The following is an 11,225-nucleotide window of genomic DNA, read 5'->3' as shown; positions in this document are numbered from 1 at the left end:
CTCTCTTAAGCACATAAGAGACTATTTGCTTAGCCAAAATAGCACACTCCTGACTCCAGCAATCATCCCTGATGGCACAGACATTCCTTTAAGGCAGTAGGATGCAGATCGTTCACCAGCATACTACATTCAAGGTCAGTACAATGTGCTGCCAACCCCTCATGCAAAACCTCCTTCATGAACCAGAATGTACCAGGCCCCTGCATCTCACCAAACCCTATACTCAGAAGCATACGGGCAAGTCATCACATTTCGGACAACCACATAGTTCCAGTTCCATACATGGCAGAAACAATGCACGTTAAACCAGTAACTGGACTAAATGCCTCTGCTGCACCATACTTTGCTGCATTTCTAGGTCCAGATGCTACAGTCAATATAAATAACTTCACTCAGCCAGCAATGTCTTTCCAAAATCAGAGAAAACTGACATGTTTGACTTTACAAGGCACATGACTCACCGCAAGCTTACTAAACCCCCCCGTTACACATAGCGATATCGCTATCAATATCGCTGTAACGTCACTGATTTTGTGACGTAGCAGCGATATTGCTAGCGATATTGCTACATGTGATACTTACCTCTGACCGGCTCCCCCGCTGGTTATCGCTGATCGCGTGAGAAGGTCCTGGACCATTTCTCGTCGTCAGCTTCCTGCTGGGCTTCCTGTGGCGCTGACGAGTGACGCGTGGACGCGGGCGGGAGGACGTCAGGATCACCGCGTCTGACAGGTAAGTAGCGACCCCCGACCCCTGCTATGTCGCTGGTGAGATCTGCCTGTGTGGCAGCTCACTAGCGACCACTTAGCGATACACCAGTGATCCATATCGTTGTCGGGATCGCTGGTGCATCGCTACGTGTAACGGTACCCTAAGACCAGTCTCACAAGGTCACAAGGTTCGGTGATCAGTCTAAAAACTACACAGGTTGTAAATGTGCCTTTAGAACTGTAATTATTGACCTCAGCATCACTGCTGCTGAAGAACTAGATTTGCTGATCACGTGGCTTGGGCCACAATTGACAGAGCAGCTCAAGAGACTTAGGGCCCCGTCACACATAGCGACTCATCAGCGATCCCGACAATGATATCAACTTGTCAGGATTCCTGGTGAGTCGCTACATGATCACTGGTGAGCTGTCAAACAGGCAACTTCACCAGCGATCAGCACCAGCGATGCCGAGTGCACGGCGTCGCTGTGTACGTTAGTTACCAGCGCGCTGATGCAGTGAGCTGGTAACTAAGGTACACATCGGGTTTCTAAGCGGCGCGCATCACTTAGAAACCCGATGTGTACCTTGGTTACCAGCTCCCTGCATCAGTGCGCTGGTAACTAAGGTACACATCGGGTTTCTAAGCACCGCGCGCTGCTTAGAAACCCTGCATTTACCTTAGTTACCAGCGCGCTGATCGCTGGTCTCCCGTCTGTCACACGCAGCGATGCGTGCTGGCCAGCGGGAGACCAGCGATCAAAAAAATGTCCTGGCCATTTCAGGACAGTCAGTGATAACCGGCAGGGGGGCCAGTGGCTGGTCAGTGTCACACACAGCGATCTCGCTGGTGAGATCGCTGTTGCGTCACAAAACTTGTGACTCAGCAGCGATCTCGCTAGCAAGATCGCTATGTGTGACAGGGCCTTTAGATCTGTCCATATCAGTAATCCAGCGGATGATCTCATGGTTGCATGGGAGAGACTAGTACAAAGCTATGGTAGTCCTGAAGCCATAGAAATTCACTGTTCAAGTGACTACAACATTTTACAAAAATATCCAGTATGGACTGTTCAAAATTCCATGAGCTCCACGACCTACTGTTAGTGCTTTAGCTGGCCAAGACTGATAAGCACCTACCTGGCATCAGCTACCTGGACATTGCTTGTGGGGTAAACCCAATAGTCTCTAAGCTACCATACAATATACAAGAATGGTGGGTCACAATTGGGTCAAGAGCCAATCAAATATTTTTTCCATTTCCCTACTTCTGTGAGTCTATGAAGGATATGCTGAGTGCAAGATTGACCCAAGCTTTTTCAATGGAGAACGCATAGGCCCTGGTTCCTCTCCTCTGTAGTATGAGAGTTCACATTCTAACCTCAGAAATCGCAGCAGTCCAGTGTCAGTAAAAAAACTGACAATTTTCTCACACCTACATCAGCTCCAGACAAGAGCAGCCAAGGTGAAAAGGTTGAAAATCTTAATCGACTGTGTCCCATTCATAAAAAGCCACATTTCCTGAAGAAGTACATTGGCTTCAGAAAAAAAAAATGCTCCAGGAACACAAGGAGCTTCTAAAGAAGTTTGGTGTATGTTAGGCTGGTTTCACATTTGTGTCTGTGTACACAGCATTTTATCCACATAGAGCCACATGCGTCTTGTATACATATATTTAAGATGGTGTACGCAGGGACTAGCATTTGCATGCATTTGCATGCTTTTGCATACGCATGCGTCGTTTCATGGTGTGCGACGGGATGCGGCTAACGCAACATGTTGCATTTTTTGTGGCGTCATGCAGATGAGTGCGTAAAAAAACCCGCATTACTGCCTATGGGAATGCATGCGTACGCAAGGACATGCATATGCATGCGTACGATACGCATGCATACTTCAGAATGAGCAGGTCCAGGAAATGGTTTCCATCCACCCCCAAAACAATACTGTAAATAAAAGGAAGTGTAGAAACTGCAAGGCCATTACTTTCAAGACTCTGGATCTGACAACAACACTGGCTATGTAAGTATAGAACCTTTGAAAATGTCTGTCTCTCTCACTTTAGTCTGTGCTTTGTACTAATTTCATTTCTCTGTTCCTTTTAGACTGGTTGTCCCCTGGTGCTGCCATCTCTCCTGGTGCTGGTGTAAGGAGGGCCAGGGCTGTAGTCATGACCGCACATTTATTCATCTTCTCTTACATGAAAATAATGTCCACTAATCAGCCTACCTGTATCTCCAAGTCCAGCTCCTTCAGGATCTTCCCTCTGCTGCAGGAGACCCTCTCCAGGCAGGTTGGCAAGAATTGAGACACAGTCCATACCAACTTTAACAACTTTACTGATTTCAGGACACAGCACATCCAGTTCTGTTACAGCATTAACATCATTGACACACAGCCCCTCAGCGTCCTCCCTGTCCAAACTCACTTTCACTGGTGGTTTCCTTAGCCGTCTCGCCCCGGCTGTGAGAGAATTTGCCCAGGATGAGATCTGCCACATGGTGAGTGACCTGCTCATCCTTTCTGCTGTGTCCACAAATAGAGCACCGGCCTCTCCTTGTACTGACACTGCTCTCACTGCTGCAGTTTTCTTCCCACTGGCACTGGATGGCTGGGCTTAAGCTTCAAACGTTACAGGGCCACAGCATTGTCCCCTGTACGGTGAGGGGCTCTCTGGCCCCAATTGAGCTGCTCCAACTCCCTAGCCCGACTGAATCAATACAGGAAATCCTGCAGCTTAACTTACAGCAAGCACCTCCTAAGCTAAATATGTCCTGACTTTTCTATTAATCTAAGAACTGTGTGTACTGAAATGCCCCCCATCTTGTGGCCAAATGAAGGTACTATGCTCTCCCTATAAACCACAGTGCACAACCTATGTACATGGCAGCAACAAGATATAAGACAGTGTACATAAAGACATAGCAAAACATATATACATATTACAGATTTAACTTCTAAGGTAATACACCAGTAGGTGCAGCAATACCCTTCATATGAGTGGTAATACACTATAAGTGTAGCAGTACCATAACAACATTTTTGACATACCCTTACCCTCCCCTTCCCTTAAACTTGCTCATCCCTGACCAAGTGTACTATAAAACTTTAATACTTTACAGCCAATACTCAATGCAGGGAGAAACATGAGGTAATACTTCTATCAAAAGATTTTGGCTCAACACGAGCCGAGTCCATAAAATAAAGCACCACAGGCCGTGCATAAAAAACAATTTTACAGCATGACCCATTAGTGGATAGTCCTTGGGAATGGTAACCCCCTTCCCTTGAAGAGAGTATGGTCCCCATTCCACTGAGATCAAGCCTTTTCTCCATCCGGAGATGGAGATGGAGATGCTTTCCAGCAGAAAGATAAACAGTTTAATGGGGGAAAACACAGTTCAACTGTGGCCATTTCTGGCCACGCTGCACTCGAGTTTTTGGTGCTTCAGGGCTCCTTTGCCCACAGGGACGCTGAACAGTCCCGATACATTTTCCTATGGTGCAACAAGCACAATTCTTTTTTTTTTTGGAGACATATTTACAGTTCAACGGCACGTGACCCGTGCCACTCCACATCGGGCTCTAGGCCGTGCTCCAGTAAACTACCCTCCAGCCGCAGGTGCCATGTCATCCTGTCGCCACAATGACAAGAGAGGGGCAAAACCCGGCCGTTCATGGACCGGGCGACATGGGGCCAACTGCGCCTCCTGAATCTGGTGGGCTTGGGACTGACCGTGAAGTGCGGGACTGCTATGCAGGGGCTCACTACCCAGGATGGGAGACCGGATGATAGGCCAGGCATCTGGGGTACGAGGTAGATGCACAGACCCCCCTTCAGGGTTGAGGAACCATATGCCAGCTTCCGAAGCAAGGGATCCAGGAAGGCACTTCCCTCCGGGGCTGAGAGCTGACATGCACTCACCCTTTCCTGCTCCAGAACGCCATCCTGGAACCACGGGATCCTGGTGCCAGCGTCTGTCCTGGTGCTGCTGTCTGTCCTGGTGCTGCCGTCTGTCCTGATGCTGCCATCTGACCTGGTGCTGCTGTCTGTCCTGGTGCTGCCATCTGTCCTGTCTCTCCTGGTGCTGCCATCTGTCCTGGTGCTGCTGTCTGTCCTGGTGCTACCATCTGTCCCTGTCCTGTGCTAACTGCTGTGCTGTTGGACTACTGCCTGTAATGTAAGTATTGGTGTCCATTTTTTGGCTACATTGTGTTCAACTCTTAACAAGTTTAATTTTTGTTATCTTTTTTTTCTGTAGTGTTTCACTTGACTGCTGCCTGCTCTTCAACTATGTCATCAAGTGAAGAACTGACTTCTTCCCAGGGTGGACCTGACAAAGATTATGTAATCACATTTGCTATACCGATTGGTATGTCGTGACTGGCAATACTATACCTGTGATAAATCATGTAATTTCTTTACAGGTACCTTCTACTGATGAAGAGCAGGAGCAGTCGACTGGAAATGATTCTTCCCAGGGTCGTCAGGCCCATGTGTCTCAGGAGGAAAGACTGGGTGTATTTTTTTCTTCAGAGTTGTAACTGATTTTTTTTTCAGTTTTACTTAAAATTGTTTTGTTTTACTTGATCTATAGGTTCCACAATGGGAAGAAGCCAAGCAGGACATTGACAACGATCAACTCATTAACCTTGTGCAAGAGCGAGTACCGTTGTGGGACACCCATGATCGTCAGCACTCTGATATTGTTGCGATTCGACAACTCTGGGAAGAAGTGGCCAGATCGATGTTGCATGATTGGGAACGTGCCACGCCACATAGCAGAAATGATTTTTGTAAGTATTGCAATGTGGTGTGACGCGCCATTGAAATTGTAAATGTAGGTGCATTGTATTACAATTAATTTTTTCCTTTTTTTCCCCTTCAGAGTGAAGAGAATAAGAGTCCATTGGCGCTCGATGAAGGATCACTTCAACAAGGACATGAGACAGGAGAACCAGGTTAAAAGTGGTGCTGCTCAAAGGAGACTAAGAAAATACAAATACCATCGTAACCTTGCTTTTCTGAGGCCTGCGCTTGCTCAGCGAACATGAGTATCTTTTGTATTGTCTTACTATTATTTAACCTTTTTTTTTACTAATGTTTTTCTTTTATTTTCACCACAGAATTTGGTGCAATACAACACATCCTGGATCATCCTCTGTTGAAGCGGCCCCTCATCGACCAGACAATGAACAGATGCACTCCCAATCATCCACCAGTGATGTAGCAACCTGTCAGGCCTCACAGGCTTAGGAACAGGCAGCCGCCGGTCTATCAGGTTTTCCCATCTCCCAGCCCTCTGCCACTGCTTTTGTTGGGTCTTCTCGTCAGCGGCAGAGGGCCTGGGAGAGGTCACTCATGCCCGAGTTTAAGCACTTAAGCTCGGTCTTCCAGGATTGGATTAAGATGCTTGGTGACAGACAGAAGAGTCCTGTATAAGTGAACACTCTTATACAGGATGTCAACAAACGCCTTGATCGCCTGGAAGCCCACTTTGAGAGATCGGGACGACATTTTTTTTCAGCAATAGAGCAGGAAGTGTCAGAAAACCTTACGCCTCAATTCCAGCTCAACGTCATGCAGGCCTGCCAGGCTGCTTACAGCCACGCATTGCAGCAGCAGCAGTAGTGCCAAAGCTACAATCCACAGGCCGGAGGATATTATCAACAGTCAAATATATACTTTACAACTCCCACAGCACCGAACTATCCTCCGCCACCACCGCCCCTCCAGTTCAGAGATCCACGACGCTCCCAAGTTCATCATCCCTGTAGCCAGCAGCATCCACAACACTCCCAAGTTCATCATCCCTGCAGCCAGCAGCATCCACCACGCTCCCAAGTTCATCATCCCTGCAGCCAGCAGCACCCACCATGCTCCCAAGTTCATCATCCCTGCAGCCAGCAGCATCCACCATGCTCCCAAGTTCAGCTGCCCTGCAGCCAGCAGCATCCACCATGCACACAAGTTCAGCATCCCTGCAGCCAGCAGCATCCACCACGCTGCCCAGTCCAGCAGCACGCCAGAAGACTGCTACAGAGGCCACCACTCCCACTCAGCCAAGAAAACAAAGGACAAAAAAACAGATTACCACCAGGACGACAACCCGGAGGCAAAAAACCATGCCAAAATTGAACACCCGACCTCCACCTAGCAATGTGTTTCTGTTGTCAAATGTGTCACTACCTTCTCTTGTGTCTGTACCTTCCAGTTTGTCTATCCATTCCCATGATTCTATTTATGATCCAATCCTTCAATTTTTTGCCCCTTTCCCTGTAACCCCTTCCTCATCAACTACCACTCAATCCTCACAGCTCCACACCCCCAAGGTCCACACCATCTCACCCTCACATAGACCACGATCCTAAACGCAATTTTTTTTTGTTAAATAAAACTTTTATTTTCTTTGCAATATCTGTGCTTTCTTCGTCTCTTTAAGCACCGCTGCCACAAACACACACATGTGAGTATTGTATTGTTGAGGGAACCTGTAACGGGTGTTTTACTACAGGTATTTTATTATTTAATTCAGCAAACATTACAGGTACATTTTAACATTACAGGTACATTTTACTTAGCGGCTTAGGCTACTTTCACACATCAGTTTTTTGCCATCAGGCAGGATCCGGCTATTTTTAGGAAAAACGGATCCGGCGTAAAGTTTGGACAACTGTAGAAACGGATCCGTTTTTATGCCGGATCCATCTAGCAGGTTATATCTGTTTCCTGGGGGCTGGCCAATTTGATCTGAGCATGCGCCGACTTAAAAAAACGGATCCGTCTTTTTCTGGATCCGGCGCATTCCGGCGCCCATAGACTTTCATTGTGGCAAAAAGCAGGAAGCGTCGGATCCGGTGCTTCTGGCTTTTTCGCTGGAGACAAAAAACGTTACAGTAGCAGTTTTTTCCAGAAGCCGGAATGAGACAAATAGCTGGATCCGGCAAAAAATGGACGAACCGCAATGCCATTCGGCGCAATCCGGCGCTAATACAAGTCAATGGGGAAAAACCGGATCCGGCAATGCATTTCGCTGGATCCGGTTTTACAAAAAAAGCCGGATCTCGCCTGACGGCGCAAAACGGATGTGTGAAAGAGGCCTTAAACCATTCTTGCCATGCCACACGTCCATTATCAGAAACAAAATATGCAGTAAACTTATCCCTCATCTGGACAACTCCCAATGTAGTTCTCAAAGGGTGATCTTGGTAATCATCAGGGGTGGATTAAGGGTAGCCAGGGCCCGGGGCAGTTCAGACTCTGTGGGCCCCCCTCGTCACGTGACGGGGGTCACGAATCTTAGAGCCACACTCTACATAGAGAATAATGGGGCCTCCAGCACCGACCTCCACCCGCAGAGCCGCACTCCACATAGAGAATAATGGAGCCTCCAGCACTGACCTCCACCCGCAGAGCCGCACTCCACATAGAGAATAATGGAGCCTCCAGCACCTACCTCCACCCGCAGAGCCACACTCCACATAGAGAATAATGGAGCCTCCAGCACCGACCTCCACCCGCAGAGCCGCACTCCACATAGAGAATAATGGAGCCTCCAGCACCGACCTCCACCCGCAGAGCCCCACTCCACATACATGGCTGCTCTCAGTGCTCTGTGCTGTGCGCACAGGACCTGTGATGAGGTCACAGGAGGGGAGGAGACAGGGGTCACATGATCGGGGGCCCTGACACCTTACCTCCTGTGATCTCATCACAAGCCTTTGCACGCTACCAGCAGCATCAGCGTTCATGCTACTTGTAGATGCTGCTGGTAGCAGAGCACATAATGCCGCCCCCACGGTCACTCACTTTTAGGTGGGGAGAAGATGGAGTGCCATTGCAGCAGCCAGCAGGAATGTGGTGGGGGCCCCCTTAGAAGCTCTTGTGGTGGGGGCCCCGGGGCTGAAGCCCCGCCTGCCCTGCCTATAATCCGGCCCTGTGTGGTGGCGGATTATAATGGGGCAATTTACTGGCCTGGGCTGTGGGCCCCTTAACCCCACTGGGCCCGGGGCAACTGCCCAAATTGACCTCATTATAATCCGCCACTGGTAATCATACAATGCAACAGGTTCCTCAGGTTCTAAGTTGGGTCGCTCTTTTGCAAGGATGAAATTGTGCATAACAACACACGCTTTTACAACCTCATCAATTGTCTCAATTTTTAGATTTATGGCTATTTCCAAAATGCGCCATTTAGATACCAGCAAGCCAAAGGCACTCTCCACAGTTCTTCGTGTCCCTGTCAGTCGGTAGTTGAAAATCCGTTTGGTGTGATTTAAGTCCCTAATTAAGTAAAGTTTTAGGAAGTTGGCACACATTTGAAAGGCCTCATCCCCCACCACAACAAATGTCATTGGTGGTCATTCAGTGGGAAGAGGTTTTGGCTGTGGAAAATTGAAATTATTATGATATAAATGTTGGCCCATGTCAGAGTTTTTGAAAGTCTGTGAGTCATTTCCTCATCCAAATGAGTCAACGTCCACGGTGACAAATTGACATTCAGCATCTGCAATCGCCATGAGAACAGTCGAAAAGTATTTTTTGTAATTAAAATACTCTGTTCTACTTCCAGCAGGTTTCATAATCCGAATGTGTTTGCCGTCCACAGCCCCCACACAGTTAGGAAAATCACAAATGTCCTTGAATTTCTCAGCATTTTTCAGCCAGAGATCAGTTGTGGGTTGGGGAGGAATTCTTGATGCAGAACGTCACATAAAGTCCTGCAGATGTCTCCAACAATCCCAGAAAGGGTGGACACTCCAATCCGGAACTGGAAATTGAGAGATGATAAGGTCTCTCCGGTAGCAAGGAATCTGCCGAACAGAAAATGGAAAAAAAATTAATACATGGGTTTTCTCACAATAATACTATGAACGTGTTTGTTTTCCACAATTACGTACCTCAGGGTCACCAACAGACTTTCCTCAGCAGGAATTGCTCGCCGGAGGTGTGTGTCATGCCTGGTGATGTTGGATCCTTGGACACGTTGCATCAAGTCATTGAAACTCTATTCAGACATCTTCGTGTAGTCAAAAACTTTCTGAGGGTTTGGACGCAGCTCAGTGTACAAAAAGTGGTAGGTTACAGGGCTCTCTCGGAGTTCAAGGATGGGGTGTTGCTAGTAGCGACCACAGCATCTTTGCTGTCTTTGTCTTCATCTTTCTTCTTGACAAGCAAAAGCAAAGGCAGCAGCCAATTTCATTTGAAAATCCAGATTATCATAGAAGCTCTCCATGTCAAGATTCATATTGCAGCTGCATACAGCAACTACAAAGCAATAAGCACTCAGTCAATGATTGACATGTGCTGGATTCACCAAAAAAATAAACATAATATAAAGCAATCAGTGAAATTAAACCATAACTTTTACTAATATAAAAAGTAAAAAGATGTGTCACCTAAGTACATAAAAAGAGCAGTCAAATGAGGCACCTGATAATATAACATTTAAATCAGGCCCCAACTGACCATTTAAAGTTACCTAAATACAATTAGACAACAAGGAGACATGGAAAAGGCGACTTTTGAATACAATTTTTTACACGCCTTGACCAAATCTTTGCATATAGATACGAAATGTTAACAGCCCATGGTATTGGCTACACATATATATATCATTAAAGTGAGATCATAAACATAATAAAAAATGGAGTGATCTCACCCAAAGTAGAACGAAGGACGGGAGTCTTCGGTGATCAAAACAAGACCATGTTTTCTGAACCAAAGAAATTGGGAGGACAATACCCTGTCAATCCCTATGGGGCTAGCAATCATCTAATCCCCAAGAACTCCCGCCCTAACAAGGGCAGTCCACAGCTAACCCTATTACAGATGCCCTGCACTTTCCCTAAAACGGGGGGTATTTGTCCCAACGCGTTTCATCCAAGCGAATTCCTCAGGGGACTAGCTTGTTCTAAAGTGCCACAGTGCTAAAGCTGGAGAGACATGACCTACTACTCTCAATGCTGTCTGCAGAGAGTGAAGGAAAACGGGTATATTTATAAACAGTACTTCCTATATAATCATCAAGATGGATAACATATGTTGCTATAATTCAATCAGCTGTGGGACCCATTAAGCTCCCAAAATCATACCTGTTTATAATTACCTTTTAAAAAAAGGAGGGAGGGAGGGGGAAGCCACCAAAATAATAGTTCACAGTGTTTGTCATCAGTGTGCGTCACTTTCTACGGAGTAGGCGTGCACACAAAACAAAAACAAACTGTGCATCCAAGATGTACCACCAACAAGATGGCGGAAAATACGCCGCCCACTCCCATGTATGGAATAATCTATGGCGGGCGCGCTCACCTGTAGAATGCCGAGCGGCGCAGTAACGCCGCCCGCACCATGATGTTCAATGGCGTGCACGCTCGCTTGTCCTTAGACTGGTGTATGCCGAGCCGCGCGTTCACGCCGCCCACACCCAATGAACATCACTTCCGGCTAGAGAGAGATCCACCTCCAATAGTGGATTGCGCGTTCTCTCCGCCCATACTTCCGGGCACTGGAGC

This window comes from Dendrobates tinctorius, unplaced genomic scaffold (assembly GCF_039654945.1).
Source record: "Dendrobates tinctorius isolate UK_male_01 unplaced genomic scaffold, ASM3965494v1 ptg000132l, whole genome shotgun sequence".
Taxonomy (NCBI): domain Eukaryota; kingdom Metazoa; phylum Chordata; class Amphibia; order Anura; family Dendrobatidae; genus Dendrobates; species Dendrobates tinctorius.
Note: the sequence above shows the minus strand (reverse complement) of the source record.